Raw genomic sequence first — 17530 nt, 5'->3', positions numbered from 1 at the left:
ATAAATAATCACTGCTATGAAATTTGTCATTACAGTTATTAAGGATTGTATATACTTATTATATTACATATAATATATATCAACATGAGCAGGAATACGCAGTATTAAAAAGAAACAAAAGGTTTTCAGTCCTTCTTGAGCATTTGCATGCAGTGTCTGAACACAACGTTTTGAAACACAAAGGTACAAAGCTTTTCCCTTTTTCTTTTTCTTTTTCTTTTTTTTTTTTCCTGGAGGAAGGGTGAGGCAATAATTATTTTCCCCATCTTTTTTCCCAGAAAGAATGTATTTAAAAAAAAAGCACCACCATCGTTTCCTCCCACACACTTTTCCTGGTTTTAGCCATTCAGATTTTTGGTGGAAATAAGATAGAATCCAATTATAAAATTGAGAGAAAAAATTTGATTTGTCAATTGAAAAAAAATGTTAACACTTGCAGAAAATTATACAGGCATTTTGTATTTCATTTTTTTTATGAAAAATCGGGACATTCTGAAGAAGTTGAGATGTTATTCTGAAGTATTTCAGTTTTGTCAGCTCACTATTTTTCAACAAATACGTTTTCAGTCAAAAATTGTCAATCTCCTTTTCTTCTCAGATCCTTCTGCGACTCCATCTCACCATCTCCTTACATTGCCATTGGCAGCTTCTGGGCCCACAGTAAAGATCATTTACCTGCTAATGTTTTTCAGCTAATTGGGTCTTTTCCTCCTGCACCCTACAGCAAGGACAAGGGAGGGAGCAAGACCCTTTTATCCCACACAGCACTTTCTCTGGTCACCCTTCTGGGTCCTGCTTTTGCAAGGGCATTTATGGATAGGCAAAGTTGACCTGAGCCAAGGGACAGATCGCCGCCTTCAGCAATTATGGCAATACCTCCTTTGGGGGGATGTTTTTTTCCATGGCATTGTTGTTTGGGTCTTTTCCAAAGCACGAATATGGATTTATCTGGATATGAATATGTTCCACAAATTAAATGATGTCTCATTGCGGGGGTAAGAGGAGGACCATGCGCTAGATTAGTTAATAGGTCTCCCATCTGTACTGTCTATGATACGATGATAAGCATACCTAGAAACCCAGGAAACGATTCACAAAAGCAATCCAATAATGAGGAATATTATTCTCAGAAGGTCCTTCCTGTGTTTAAACAGGGGGAACAAATTAAAAGCTCAGGTTGTATGGTAGCTTGGAAATAGTGCACATGGTGACTAAGACTCTTATCAGAGGCAGCACTGAAATAACATTTTCTGCTAAAGAGCTTGAAGAAATATGTTACAAAATTATTAATAATGCATTAAAATTTGCAAGAGCATGAAGGCAGTGATAGTTGAGCTTTGTACTCCCAGTGTTTGAGTGGAAAGGAAGAAGTGCTTGTAAGGCGCAGACAAGGAGGTGACTTTCAGTTACTATTTCTCACAGCATTAAAAATAGTGGTGATAATAGAAGTTTGTTATTGCTGCTGGTAGCATTGTGCTGGAGAAAAACAGCTGTGCAAAACCAAACAGGAAAATGGTGCATAAACCTCCCCTTTTTGAGAAACAGAGAATCCAAAGTAGCAATATCCTAAGGCTAAAATTCAGGTTTGTGAGTACCTTCTCTTCTTTTAGAAAATACCACCACAGCTTGGCACGATATTGAGGTTCCTATTCAGACCAATGTGCTAATACTTTGTGTATCCATCTCCCTCTGACACAGTACCTTCCGCCACCGGCATCGTTTCAGTGAAGTATTTATGCTTGACATAGGTGTATGCTCCAGACCCGTGAGAAACCACCTTGAAGTCTATCAGCAGCCAGTCAGAGGTGTATGCATAGCACTTTATTGCTACATGTTAGATATATTATTATTATTATTATTATTAAATGCATGTCAGAGCTTTTTCATCTCCTTTGATTTTGGGGAGAGTGGGGAAAACCAGTCTTCTGACATTCGCCTATGCCCTTAAATAGCTAATCTTCATGCTTTATTAATAAACATGTAAGTATACCATTGGTATCTTTACTGAGCATCATTACCTCTCATTCTCGGTACACTCTGACATTACTTGAAAAGTATGTGCTGTTTGCCCAAGATTTCCTTTTCAATGTCATATTTCCAACCATGAGATAATATCTAGCAGCAGAAAAAGGACAGGTGGCCTGCCAGAAGACTGAATAACTGAAAAGTGCCTTTGAATTAGACAAAAACCTGCTTTCATTTCAAAAAAAGCCCCACACAGCTTCCCAGGTATGATCCAGATCTGTTACATACAGAGAAGTTGGTCAGTATAAATCTTTATTTTGTGTTTCAGAAGGTATGCAATAGAAAACCCATTCTAACAATAAATGCTAGTCACCTGAGGTCTATAGCGTGTTTTGCAGCTTGGAAAAGAAAAAAAATACCTCTGTTCACCCTTGGCCAACTGAGTTACATTTTCTGCTATTATTAATGCATTGCAAGGGTTTTTTTCATATCAATTTGAAATTATACATCTGGGAAATCCCAGTACAACGGCAGTCAATGCTTTGTTTCTCTGTGTGGCCCTTTGCAATTACTAGAATGTGCAAATATAATTTAGCGCAGGTAAAATTCAATCAGTCACCCCAAGCACAAAGAAATCTCCATCTCTCAGAAAAAAACCCAGAGAGTGTTTCCCTGCAAATGGCACAGGGGAGCTGTAAGAGTTTCTAAAACAAATTTATTAGAATATTTAAATTCAAGTTGTAATGGGAAATTTAGCTCAATAGGTGAGGTGGCAGCGTGCTGAAACCCAAGTGAAGCAGGCAGACAGCTTTCGAGACTGTGGGCTCGCTCAGATTACAGTCCTATTTCTGCTTGCACAAGGTGATTGCGGAAACCAGAGGGGCTGGTTGATTGAAAAGCAAAGCCCAGGGCTGCCAGGGAGGGCCGGGAGGACTGAGGGACAAAGAGGCTGCCAAGCAGCGAGGGCAGAGGTGTGGGTCTCTTGCGGTGGCACCAGAGATGGAGGGAGAGATGGTTCTCAGCCAATGCCAGGCTCTACACATGGCCATTTCCCAAGAAGGTACTGTCTGCCCAAACCTGAGTGTTTGACAGGGCCTTGGGCTGGAATGGAAAACCTCAGGAGAGCTTGAAGCTTGAGGCAAAGCTCAAGGTGGAAACTCAGTAGCATCCAGACTGAGCTGGAGGTTGTAGCTGGGCAGCACACTGCCTCTGCCCACCATCGCCAGAAGATGCTGAGCAGACTTTCCCTGAGCCACTGAATGCCCACGGCAGCCAAACCCCCGGCATTGTGCACAGCCTGCCTGGATATGACCACTGGCATGGCCACGGGTAGGGTTGGGGTCACCGCTCAGTGGTTTTTATAGAATTGTGCCATAATGAAGAGGTGCAGCTTTAAAATTAAAAAAAGTAGGTGAAATAAAAATCACAGAGTTTAAGGACTGCTGGATTTACGCTTCTCAAGCAATTCTAGCACCATAGCGTTTTGTTTTTGTCAAGCAGCAATGACCTCCTTTCACCTCCCGCTATGTTCAGTGGGAGCTTTGTCATCTCCTTCAAAGGAATCAGGATCAGGCCTCCAATGTGTTAATGAGCAACAAGAATTACAGAAAGAATTACATTTAATGTGAAGTCAGGCTGCCTGCGGTGATCGTACCGTACAGCCTGTCACAGATCACTTTGCGCTGGAAACCTACACCATGGACTGATCTGTAGATGAGACAACTGCATTTCTTCTTGGCAGGAATATGGAGTAGAAGGAGACGAGATGAGTAATCAGTGGCTGAGTGCATATAGGGATGGCTTGAAAACCCCAGATAAAGCAGCTCCCCTTCTGAGGAGCTGAGAGCATCTTGGATGTGGTGTGGAAGGAACAGCCTTTGCACTTCCCAAACCATCATGACCACTCTACCAATAAAAAAAGACCTGTTCTGTCTTGTACATCTAAAATCCTGCTGCTCTGAAGGCACCCAACTTGGCATTAAGAAAGTACCTTTTTATAAGTACTTTGAAAAAGAAAGTAAACCAGTTTTGTCACTTCCCTCTGAAAGAAACATTCCTGCTTATCTGCTAGAATGAATCAGCAGAGGAGCACATTACTCCAAAATATCTTCAAGTATTCACAAAAGAGGATAGTGGGATTGTGTCCAGGTGACTCCCGTGTTGGCGCTTCATCTATGAGGCTCACCTTGCTGAAGAGGCTAAGGCAATGTTTTTCCTTCATGCCCTTGTAAGCCCAAAGAAAGCTGTGACCGATGAAAGCAGACCTGCTGCATGCAGCATGCGGCAAAATACTAGGGCGCCCATTAAAGCTGAAAAGGTTCAGCCTCTGCAGAAGCAAGCAGGGGTTTTTCTTTTTGTGCATAGGGAAGAATGAGAAACCACTGAGTTTCACAGAAATAAACAGCAGAGCTGAGGGATAGCCCAATTTACTCGTTCCCTAACCTGCTATTGCACTCAAATACGGTCCCTTTACCCATGGCAGGAAGTAAGGTTATTTCTGTGACCCTGCATTGCCATCACGGAACTGTTTTCTACTCATCCACCTAGCAGGTAGCCTGCACACTGTGGCAACTGGTTTTCTTCACAGAGCGGGCAGCTTTGAAAAACAATCTTTGTGGCCCCAAAGTGACTATGGATGGTGTTTTCACAACCCTGCTTTCCTACCCACTCATTTTTCTGCTGCTCTGGACTTCACCTTCAGTCTCAGTCTCTGCCTCCTTTTGCTCCTAGAGCAGTGTTGTGCCAGTTCTTAGGAGTTCCTCCCTTCTTCCTTCTAAATCACTCAGTCACATCCTGTTTTTATATCTTGCCCTAAACCTTTCCTTTAGACTATAACTTACAACTGACTGTATAAAACAACATCAATATTATAACAGCCGCTTTGGAGCTGTTGTGATAGAGCTTTCTAAATATGCATGTTAAAATCTCTTACGAGATTTCAGTGGGGGTGAGGGTGGGAAATGTTGTGAACATCATCATTTAATGAGGATTAAATTATTTTCAAATTTTTTTGTAAAAAGTTCCAATTGGCTTGGGAATAGCAGAATGGAAGAAAAGGTTCCTATGGTTATTTTGGGAAACTCCCATGTTGCTACGACCCCTGCTTTACCTTATGGATTGCTTTAATTTGGGGTATGACATTGCTCCTTGCATAGGCTGAGTAGTTGCACCCCCACCTCTGCAGTAAAAATCAGTGTTTCCTCTGGAAGTTAAAACATCCTGAGGAACAGAAAGGAAAGCAAGAGGATTTATCAGACAGAGCCTGACACATCGTAAAGATGCAGCATTGTTATCAGGTATCATTCTAACACACTCGATGCTCTACACCACTCAAAATTTTATGACCACAAAAACAACCCACACATACCTGCCAAAGTGTGACTAGCCGAAGACAGCTCTCAGCATGTTAGCTTCATTTCGCTCAAGAGACAAACAAGGGATCACAAATGAAACTGCCTACACCATACTGATGTGAGCAGTAATGTAGGGTTTTGTCAGTGAGTCAATGCGGCTACCAAACGAAGTGCTTTCCTTTTGTGGCTTATAGCACCTGTAAAGCCTTCTGCCTAAAAGCCAATCAAATAAGACACCGACTCACTTAGCTGCCACCTAGAGAGACATAGCAAAAGCAGCCACTGTATGAGTAGTTGATGCAAATGTTTTGTTCACAGTTAATTCAGAATGAATAACAGAGTCATATGGTTACTTCCGCGCCCAGGTACAGCAAGATCTATAACGCATAAAATTGATGTTAAATGCATAAAATTGATGTTAAATGCATAAAATCTCCTGCTTGGAGCATCAAAACATAGTCGTGGCCTTGAATGCTGATTTTAAATCTGAAGCATACTCCACATATCACATGGACTGCAGCTAACATAAACAGCTTTCCATTGCAACTGTTACAGTGCTGTAATTGAGTAGACACTGGCTAGGGATTCCTCGAGAAACCTATTTTTCAATTAAAGTTTAATTTTCAAGCAAAAGGGTTTATACAGAACAAGACTGTATGCATACCTCATTGTTGCACTGTTTCAGAACATGAGAATTCTTGGTTTACTATTTCCCGGAGAGTGCAGGGGGAAAGGAAAAGCAAAGGAAAGAAAAGCAGGATGATGCTTATCTCAAAGTCTCTTCCAGGTTCAAGATGAAATAACTATCCCATGAGACATTCACAGGAGTATGGTCAGGCTCACCTGGTGCACCATGAGTTGGCTTAACAAGAAAAAACCCATTTTGCATGATTTTCTCATCTTTATGAAGATAAACAGGAAGAGAAGTCACCAAGGAAACAAAAGAGAGGTATTAGTCAAGCAAAATGGGATTTGCTCTTCTAGCAGGCCAATCTACCTACTGTGGGTTTAGGCTTCTTAACTGTTCACTATTTAACTCCTCTACTACTGCCGTACATCAGCTGGGATCAGGGCAGGGAATACACCAACAAGATAAGCAAACCCCAGTACTCCTGCAGATCCCTGCTGTAACTCCTGCTCCCCCAGTGCTCCTGCCTCTTGGGGAGCACAGATGCCCACGAGCACCTCTGCAGGTCACATTGTTGGAGTCCAGGCACACACAGCAAGACATCTCTGCCTCTGGGTCCAGGCAGCTGCTCCTGAGCATTGCAGGGAAAGCACATTACTGCTTCCTGTTGCTAAATGGTTAAATGAGCTGGATTTGGAGATCTAGAAAATGAGGAGGATGAGATAACTACATTTGTGAGAACATTTGTTTTGAATCCAAACCATTTCCCCAAGTGTATTAATATGAATTACCAGGAGATTGTCTGAGGATTTACATGTGTAGTATTCCAGGAGAAAAAAAGAAAAAGCCTGAGCAGGAATAGTCAGTTTTAAATTAAGATAAATTACTTCAAGTTTCTTTTTAAAATATATGCATGTCCATTGTTTACAACTGTGGAGTTCAAAATGCTGAACATGTCTGCTGAGAGGATATATGCCTCCCTTGCAAAACTCCTTGCTTTAGTTATTTGAAAGACAGCCTGATAACACTGCAAGGTAAAAAAGCAGGAGGGGTAGGGGGGAAGAAAAGGAAAGAAAGTGGGAGAGAAAGAGGGGGAGCGAGAATACGCAGCATTATTGACAATTGCTAATCTTTTGGGGAGGGGGTGAGATTTTTAGGCATAAACTAGAAATTAAATTTTGCCAAGGTGTACCAGAGAACAGTCCCTCTCCATTTACATAATCAAATAAAAGGGAAGACTCAGCAGCATGAATACGCGACCTGCCAGTAAGCTGTGTGTTTCTTAGTGAGAAATAGAGACAGAGGAAAAAAATTTCTTTAGGAAGTTAGCTCTTTCTCATACAGTTCATATTATACGTGGCACAGGCAGCAGATATAGAATTTGCTACAATATATTAGTTTGATAACATTGTAGAGGGTTTCTCATCAAAATACAGAGATAGGGAATTATAGTTCCAAGGCCTAATTTAATAACAAAGCATTCTGTTGTTAAAACCATCTTTTTGCCTGCACTCTATAAGCAATGTGTACATTGTATGAAGAATCTGGGAAGAAAAATTGAAGAATTATGCAGACAAATACTGGTATGTGGCCAGAGCTTAGGAAAACATGTAGCTGCCTCTCGGTGTCCTTATTGCCCATAAAACAACATTTCACATGGTCAAAAGCTCGAATTTATGTGGACCCTTAGGGTTAAATTTTCAGTACAGTGAATAGGAACTCACACACGCAATTGCGTTATCGTTAATGGGAGTTGTGTGGCTACTTCGTCTACTGTGCACTAAAAATGTGCCCCTTGCTGTAGAAACCAAACTATCTACAGACTGCTCCTGCTCCCACTCTTCTTCTCTGTCAGCACTCCCAGAGGAGCAATGGAGAGTGGCCCAGAAAACCCCTGCCTTGTGTCCTCTCCCACTGCGCCACTGACACAGCCATTGGGAGGGCATGTCCCTCCCCAGAGTAAGGACTGCAGGATGGGAAGTTCAACATCCATGATGCCCCTTCCCCGTGCCTCCCTCTCTCCCTGCCCAGAAGTGTGCCACTGTCTCTGCTATGGTTTAGCGTTGGAGACCTTCCAAAGGGGGTAGCATGTCTATGTGTGCCTCTTCTCCCTCAGGTATAACTGACACCAGCAGGGTCTTGCCTCCACTGGTTTTGCTGGTAACAGATTATTTTTCTTGGTGCCTGTTTCCAGTTCTTCCCCCCGTGGTATTTCTCTAGCCATGCTGGCTGCCCTGCATTCAAATAACCATCCAGTCACTGCTCCATCATGATGAAATAAGACCAGGGCAGGAAAGTTATGAGTTGAAATGATAGTTTGAAAATAGGTAACCAACAAAAACTTGACAATAACTATGAGACTTTGCAAAAGAGGACTGGTTTTCTTCATTGCAACTGAGCCTTAGGGTGATATCCTAAAACTTGTACCAGCAAATCTCATGGCTAGAAGCTTCACTTAGATGTGTTTCCCCCCTTGATCACCTGCTATAGGCACTAGGACCTGAATAACAACATCAGATATTGCAAATTTTTGAGTGAAATCATGAAGGTCAGCACCACAAGCTGCTGTGCACTGGCAAGCTACTCTGCTCTGACAGATTGACCATCTACTGGAGCTTTGTGGTAGCTGGTCACACACCTTCCACATTGCTACCTCCCCATCCTTGGTTATACGGCTGGATGTGTAGCTGCCCTCTATGACTGGGAGCAAACCCACCAAGGCAACAAGAGCCTGTCTTTCTATCACAACCTGACCTGAAGCATATTTGAGAGGCCTCCAGTGCTTCAGTTGCTGATGGGTGCACTTGAAGCTTATTTGTGCCAGGCTGATGGTTAATGGCTTTCCAACCACGAAGTCAGGTGCTCTGCGCTGGTTTCTGAGGTCAATGGGGTTGGAGCAGTGGTTTCTTTGAACTTGCTCACAACACCACACAGCATTTCAAAAGACATGTTGGCAGCATCTTGCCAACATTATAATCTTTTTTTTATTTATCCACCAAGAAGTGCAAAAAATCAGCACTGCAGAAGGTGCTCCTCCCTCTCAGTACTGGTTGGACATCACTTGTGAATGGACCACATCCATGGAAAGAAAGCATAGCTTAACTACATGCTGATGTGAGACCATTCTGCACACAGGCTCTCTTATGAGATACCACATAATAGAAAGAAGGTCTCACATGAAGGTGAACACATACCCAAGGAAGTAATAGGTGTTCCCAGTAATTTTTGTAGGGTCACCCTTGTAACCTGTACCACAGAGACCTCCTGCACGATGGAGGAAGAGCTTCATGATCAAGACTCCTGACTGTTTTTTGCAGCACTGGCTAGAGATCAGATACCAATTTCATTTGCCACTGTTTCATTTCTTTCTTTTTAATTAGATGTGTTAGGTACTCAGTATCCTGTTTGGTTTCACAGCCCATCATATTTCTCAAACTATGATAAGACAATTGGCCATTAATTCAAAGCAGCGCTAACAGCTACTAGGAGAAACAAATGGGAAGGCTGTCGAAAGACCTCTCTACTTTTAACCCCCTTGAAAGAAATTTAGATTTAAGTCGGACAAACAAAACCCTCAATGTCTCAATTATATTTTGTTTAATTATATGATTCCCTTTGGCCTGTATCATCAGTCCCCAGAACATCAGCAAAAAAGAAAAGATCAACTGGGGAGGGCGGGTGATGTGGAAATTATCTAAGAACTCACATACCCCTTTCATGCCATCTTATACACCTTCCAAATACAGCCAGAGCAGGCTGCCCAGAGTCATTCCTTGGGCAAAGCTGTGGCACTAAGGACCCTGCAAGCTGTGATCCTCCTGCCAAGCCAACCTTGGTGAGGAACAGAGGACTAGGCGGCCATACCAGCATCTTGTACCACACAGGGAGAGTAAGTAGGCTGTGGTGGATGGTAACAGAGCTCATGGTGGGCAAATTAAGAGTTGCCTGTCTCATGACACAAGCCCTGAATATTCTTTTGGAAGTAATCTCTCCCACCTTCTCCCCTCCCTCCCTCCTTCACTTCCTCCTTCCTTTTCTTCCTCAATGTGCAGCCCTACTCCAGTGTACTGCCTGAGTGGGAATTGCCTGCAGGTCCTGATGTAATAGCTGTGCCATATGGTCCTTAATCACAGTGGGAAGGTGGAAAAATCCAGAAGGAAAAAAAAATAAAGGCAACCCCGGAAAACTTTATGTAGCAGCTCAGCAGAACTACAGCTGTGGCCACAAACAGAGGCAACAACTGGAATATTATGCATGATGCATAGGGCACAGCAACAGCACACAGCCTCCACAGAAGGCAGCTGAGCTTTATGTCCCATTTAACTGAGAAACCTCCCCGTGTACCATAAAGCTCCATTAAAGCACACAAGCAGGTGTAGCAGCCCTGGTGTTTTCAGTGGTAGATCACTTGGCTTCTCTTGCCTCCAAAGTACCCTCCGCTGGCTGCCTTTCTCCAGGTGTTTGCCGAGGAATCTAATGAGACTGATTGGGACATGCTGATCAGCTTTCATTATAAGCTGTTCCCTAGCAGTCCGATTAATCAAAATAATGGTATGTGCTGTGCATGTATTTTATGGCTGTACCCAGTTTTGCTTTCAAAACTAAAATAAGACACCTGTTTTCCCCACCCTGTCTTGCTGAGTAGTCCCTTTAAGAGCATAACCTTGTTATCAAATATATGATATACCATCAGAGCTGGGGAGCTTCATACGCACATAAATATCACTCTTCCAGTTTGTGCTTTTTATACTAGCAGGAGAATCTAATGGAAATAAATTCAGTCCATGGGTCAATTACAGGCTTATTTTCATATTTATGGACTTAATACTTCCACACACAAAAAGATTCTAATGATAGCCTAAGGCACAGAGTAATCAAAACAACAGCTATTGAAAGGGAAGGAACCAAAGAAAAGTACCACTTTGAAATTCTACCCCCATCTCCTGATATTGTTATATACACTACATAAAAAATGCTTTTTCACAAATGAGTATGATTTTTACCTACTTACCATCAGCTTAACATTAAAAAGAAACCAAAGGCAAGAGTTGTTACCAGAACAAAAGCCACACTTTTTCCACCTCCAAATTCAAATTAACACTTTGATATGAACAATCAAATCTCCTCCTTTCCTCTTCTTCTTCCTCCTTGTCTCTGTGTCAATTAGAAAAGGAGGCAAAATTCCATGCTTCCTTCACAGATCAGGGATGCCCAAATGGTCCATAGTGACTGAAGAGTCTCGGAGGGATCCCCCCCATGAGAAACAGCAGGTGCTCATTGCTCACTGACTGGCTGCATGTGTATTTGGAGGATCCAACACTGCCTTGGGGAAGGAGGAGGGAAAGATTAGCTTTAGCTTGTTCTGTAGCGCTGCCAAGATAGGTATGGACTTCATATAGGGTAAAGAAACTGCTGCCCTGCCCTATGGAGGGGTCCCTTCTCCGCTGATGCTGGCCATGGAGGGCACACAGGAGGCACCCCCTCCCCTGCTGTTATCACTTGAAGCAGCCCTGTCCAAGATAATGCAGAAATTTCCTCTTAAGTATCAGCTGTACATATAGGTATTTCTTATCCCAGCTTGTTTTCACATATATTTTATATACCAAGCAAGGATGTGTTAAGGAAAGAAGGGAGCATGTGCAAGCTTCTGATGCCAGCTGAAGCGAGATAGACTGCACAAGCTATCTCTGAGTGCTTCATGCACTGCAGCTTCATCATGTTGTTTCTTCAGTTATTTACTTATTAACAGTCACTGGATTGGAGCATCTTGCATTTGATTAGATAAATGATATCTTGTTACTTGGAGCATGTTGTGAAGTTGTAATAATCTCTATTGACAATGCTTCTCTTAGTTTGGCGCAATGTTTCCTAGCCATCAAGAGGATTTTTATGGATCTGAATTCAATGCAAAGGGCCCTAAACTTCAAGCCTTAGTACTCTAGAAATCTGACATGAGAAATAGCAAAAGAAAATGAAATATTTTCCTCATTTGCTGATTATTTCCACAGTCCATGAATGTCTATGAATAAACTCTGCCACATCACCTGACACAAGAAAAATAGCCATACAGGAAGCTTAATATTTGCTGTAACCTCAGTTTCCTGGAGCTGGAGCACTCCCTTAAATAATTTACAGCTCTGAAAGTGAGATAAGACTATCTCCAGTTCTGGCTTTGTTGTGTGTCCTGGATTATTCTAAACCATTTTCTGCAAGGGACATCCATCATTACAGACCCAGCTTTAGCTTCATCCCACATAGACATCTGAGAGACAGCAACTGGAAAGAATGCCAGAACTGGAGATAGTCTGATGTCATTTTAATGATTGTAAATTATTCAAAGAAGAATACCGCAGCCAGAGTCCCAGCCATTTGAAAGTGTTTGCTAAAATGTCTAAGAGGTCTGAGTGACAATCTCTAGTACACATATGCAATGAAAATAAGGTTAATGACTCTCATTTGAGAGGGAAGAAGTACATAGGGCAAGAGAGCAATTGTTCGATGCTAATGCTGCAGGACTCTCGGTAAAGAAGGGAACGACTCCACTGAGGAATGACTCCATCAATTTTTGCTACATTGCAGCAGCATTAATAAGATCATTGGTATTAAAAGCAATAAAACACCCAGTCTACCTAGGACACCGACTTTTACCTGCTCCACTCAATGTACTAACTTCAGCTGCCATCACTGATATCCAGCATCAGATTTGCTTGGGTCCAGAGGCAGAGAACTTCCAGAAGCTGCCAAAATTGTTTTGCTGCAGCTGGAAAGGAAGCAAGAAGGGAAGAATTATGAGGACAGTAACAACTGTTATGATAGATTTGGATATGAAAATGCTCTGGCAGCTGTGACCCTAGACTGAGCTTAGTGGTTGGCAGTGGGGAGCTTCCTAACCCAGAGGGTAAGATGGTAGAGGAGCACCACAAAGAGCATCAAGCTGACCTCTTGCCTCAGGAACTGAAATGGCTTGGACTGTGATCTTTTCAACTGCTTTCTCCAACAGGAAATTTAAAGACAGAGCAGTAACTGAAAAGACACTGGCAACGTCAAGAAATGCTCTCTGCGTGTTATTACAAACTCATCAAAGATTATAGCATGTGTCTTCTCTGCCATACAGGCATTATCTCATCTCCTTAAAAGACAGGTAGGTTCAGCCACCAAGAGGTCACATCTGAAGTCACACACAGAGCTGGGAATTAGGATCCATCAGGTTGCATTATGGCAATGGAAGACATGGCATCCATTGACTTCAATGAAAAACCCAGCATTAAGAAGAAAATAAAAAAACCTTACTGTTATTTGAGGAGTTTTCCACTTCCACACATGTGCTCAGGACACTCTACACACTGGCTCCAGGTCCCTGAACCATGGGAAATGGCAGGCTTCCTGCATGGCTGCTTCAGTTGTGTTCCTCATTTCAGGCCATTGTTCCAGACTGTATCTTTTGTTTGGGCCTTGGCAGGCAGTAAGACAGAGAATGCTAATGAATGTCTTTCCTCTGAGCACTATATGAGAGACATCTCATTTTCATTTTCTTTCCTGTGAGTCTTGAGTTTTAAACAAGCTGTGCAATGGAAATGAAATTCCTCTTAGAACGATATGCTCTCCCCTTTCTGCAGATAGTTGAAAGACCCTGGATAAGCCAGTTCTCAGTCAAAACCACAGAGCCTTAAATGTTAGAGAGCAATACAGACATGCAATTTATTGCTGCAGAATGGAAACTCTTGGATACTTACTGGTAAAAATAGAAAATTCCTCTTCTACAATTTAGTTCTCAAGTACTGGTTGTACTTAAGAGACTTTATACAGGTGATTGTGTTGCTTCAAAATTGGTAAGAGAAGCCAGCATCATCATAACAACTCCTCTGGCTTCAGTTTGTTTCACCTAAATTTTTACCTCAAGGATCATGTGCAATTTCCTGACTTTTGGAGAGGTTCTTGGAGGTGGTTGTCTTTAGCACCCTCAGGAACCCAAACCCACAAAATGAGAGAGGAGTTGCTTCTATAGGTATAGATACATTTCACCTGGCATTGCACAAGAATCAGCTGATCCTGGATTGATCATACTTGTCCAGTGTAAGCAGAACCCCAGGATTTCTAAAGCTCTCAGTAAATGCAACCAGGAGTTGGATGTCTAATTAAATCATCTCCCCCAAATTTCTGGCCCTCTGCTGGCTGAGATCTTCAGCAAGAGTGCAAAGAACGGTTTTGACTTTCAGCAGGCAGTGTTGAGCATCCGCAGCCACCACCGCCTCGCTGGGAGCTCCTGCCTGTTTGACAGTTTTGAAAATCATCAAGTCGTTAAGCTACTATTTAAATTAAGAGCAAGGACCTAATTTTAGGTACCTGTGTCTGAAATCTGTGCGCATTCATTGCCATCGTTTCAAAATGCCTCGCGTAGGGACAGAACAGGACTTCCTCAACCCTAACTTCATACATCAGCTAGTATAGTCTTGACCACCCCCTTTTGGTTCCTTTTCTTAGTGAAGGTGTCCGTGCCCACTCCTTTCCTGACTCTTAAAATAAAATAAATGTCTTGGTAATTTACATTCATGTGTAGTCTGTATGTATGTGCATATGCATACGCTTGCACGTGTGTGTATCTAAATCAAAGTACTTAAAAAGCTTTACTGTGCCTTCATACATACTGCATATAATCAGTGGAAGTTTTCACTGTGTTCATAGGAAGGTGTGTGTGTGTGTGTGTGTGTGTCTGTGTGTGTGTATAAGAGAGAAAGAAAGAGCAAGAGAGACAGACGGAGAGAGGGAGAGAGTGCACCAGGAATTATCTATGCATAAAGAAATTAAAAGAGAATATTTTTCCAGAGCAATTGAAGCCCATCTCCTGAACAATGACGACAGCTCCTCATTTTCGACAACAATAGAGGGCACGTAGGAGTCAGCTCATTAGAATATCTGTGGCTCTTTTCTGTTCTCTCTGCATTAAGCCCCCATAATGTCAGTTGTCACTTATTAATGACAATTAACTAGTAATCAGCAGTGAGACTCTTCGAGGTGGTCCTTGCCTGACAGGTGAAGAAAGAGAACATTGCGTAGTGCCATGCAGTGACATGGAACCTTCAAAGGGAGCACGGCATTTCCATAAATTATTTCAGAAAGAAATTTTCTTTTAGACATTCTCTTTAAAGCATTAGGATCTTTAACCCTAGAAGGACTATACGGTTGCAGCTGTCCTCCCTCCCCCCACCCCTTATCGCTAGTATTGGGTAAAATTGGAAGGCAGCCTGATCTGTCATGTAACCCAATTCCCATCTGGGGCTGGAACAGCTATCAACCCACTCTGCTGAAACTATAAATACCTTCCCTTGATACTCAACCTTAAGTGCTCACTTAAAATGATGCCCAGATACCAACAGTGAAGTTGCCAACTGAGCGCAGCTTAGGTGGACGGCCAGTAGAGACTGCAACACATCTATTATAATGTCTTCAAAAATTAAGTGACTCACAAGTGCTCAATTTAAGTACATGTGTAAACTATGAAATTGAACCACTTTCTCCCTATGAAATTGAACTACCTTCTCCCCTCTTTCTGATGGCTTTTACACCCATTTGTTACGTCTTGCCTTAAATGAGATGGCAACTAATGTTAGTGTGTGGTTTTACAGCAACAAGCATACTCAGAGCCCTGGGCTCTGATTGCTATTGCAACAAATTTGATGTAGTTATTGCTCGTAGAAAGACTCAAGTGGGAAAAACCCGATCACTAGCACTAAGACAACCATTCAGTTTCCTCCATGAAAAGCTTTCTTCTTTGCTCCTTTCCTAATCTTACGCAACACCAGGTAAAGAGCGCTTGCCATCCCACTTCATTCAAACTCTCTGCTCAGGCTTCCCTCCTTCCCCCTGACCCTCCATGTTTTGAACAGGCAATCCTGCGAAATCTTTTCATCGAGTAATTCAGCTGTTCACCACAAAACCTTCTTTCCTTCCTGAGACAAATTCAGCCTCATTGCATGATTTTTGCAAGAGGTCAGAGAGGTTCCCAAACATCACTCAGGCATGCCTGTATCTCCCAGCACTCAAAGCCCCTTTGAGCTTTACCTAGCTAGGTCCCTTTTTGTTTCCTAACAGGCAAGCAGGCCTTCCAGCCTTTCCCTTTTCACCCCTCTCAGTCTTAGCTTTCAAAATCCCTGCCATCTGCTCTGGCTAATAGCAATTATTCTCCTATCATTCCTTTTTCCTATCTTTTCCTTCTTCTTACAGTGGATCTCCAAGTTTCAATCTTTTTTGTGCTGCTTTTACCCTTCTGATGGCTGCTGATCATCAGACTGTTCTTAGTCGTTCCTCAGTCCTATTCCTTCTTTGCACTTTTCCAGACTCTCAGCTGTCAAAGCATACTTTAAAAATGTGAAATGTGATGCTCACCAACCCCCAAAATTGGGGTGGAAGATCCCCATGCAATGTTAAGTCTAGACCTGCTGCCTTTTTTAGGGCAAAGCTATCTAATTTTTCACATTATCCCACCCCAGAAAAGCAGTGATGAGAAATAGCAGACAATTAACTGCTACAAACTTTAGCAAGATATTTCTTTAGAGGCAGCTAAGAACAAACTCTCCCTTGAACATAAAGACACACAGTGCATCCTTGAACCAAATTTTATCATCATGCTACACACTGGGATACTACTGTAATTATTAATGCAGCATGCCCATTGCAAACATGCTGAGTGTGTTTGACCTTGGGCTGAAAAGTACTGCACCAGTTGTGGGCAGCGTCTGAGCCTGCAGTGTGTTTTAGAGACAACATTTGCACATTAATAAACTTAAAACTTGTTTAGTGTGAGAGTTTTCCAGTTAAACCATTATAGTCACACTGGTTGGCATTAGACAGTTTCCCTGCCACAGCAGCCCAGGGCAGTTTTTCTTATTACAGAATAAAAGTGGCTTTTTCCAGTTTGGCTTAAATTGCCTCCAAAGTACTTTAGTCTAAATTGAAAAAAGTCCAGAATGAAAGTGCCTAGTAAGTGACTTATACCAGTGAGAAAAGCCATTAATGAATCTCACCTCCTACCTACAATGGGTCTAGCTTTCCCTTGGAACATGGGATGAAGGGAAGTCTTCTACTACACAACTTTTTCACCTTTTTAAGTACTAAGCAATGAGATGTCAAAGACCCTGAAGCCAAAAGGCAGTTTCAAGAGCTGCTCCTTGTATTGCCATGTGTAGCATATACTGCAGTGAAAAGGTGGTCTGAAAACATAAAATTTTGTACCTCTTTATCAAGATCAAAATCGCCTGTTATCCCATTTCTCTCCCCACACAGTCCACCTCAGACTGCCTGCAGAAGGATAGTGACTTCCAGAGCCGCTCTGCTAGTTTTCCTTGCTATGAAGACTGTGGGGATAGAGGGGAGAAGAAGATGTTCTCAATGCTGAGCCTGTAGCAGTGCTTCTGTGAGAACAAATACAGTGTTACACATTGGAACCATACAGTCATGAACTGAGCCTAACTAGGACTTGGAAGAAAAAGATTAGTTTTTACAGAACATTGCTACTCACAAATGCTCAGGGTAAACTAATTTCTTTGCATGTCCCAATAGGCTGTGTAGTACTTGCAGTGGAGAAGAG

The 17530-nt window shown here is 42.3% G+C and overlaps 1 protein-coding gene across 2 annotated transcripts in view; it reads right to left on the bottom strand.

Annotated features, from left to right (window-relative positions):
- The window catches only part of TSHZ1 (teashirt zinc finger homeobox 1), a 90683-nt gene that overhangs the window by 12327 nt on the left and 60826 nt on the right, over window positions 1-17530 (bottom strand). The window contains exon 4 of one of the 2 annotated variants that reach the window (XR_009967483.1): window positions 12637-12706. The exons of the other annotated variant lie outside the window; for it this stretch is intronic. The gene's annotated coding sequence lies outside the window, so the exon portion shown is untranslated. Of the gene's footprint in view, window positions 1-12636; window positions 12707-17530 lie in introns of those variants that run through there. 2 annotated transcript variants of the gene reach the window in all.

This window comes from Pezoporus occidentalis, unplaced genomic scaffold, assembly GCF_034315485.1.
Source record: "Pezoporus occidentalis ecotype Australia unplaced genomic scaffold, CSIRO_AGI_Poc_V1 ctg4, whole genome shotgun sequence".
In the NCBI taxonomy this organism is placed as follows: Eukaryota; Metazoa; Chordata; class Aves; order Psittaciformes; family Psittacidae; genus Pezoporus; species Pezoporus occidentalis.
The sequence above is the reverse complement of the archived record's forward strand: the minus strand, read 5'-3'. Positions and strand labels throughout refer to the sequence as shown.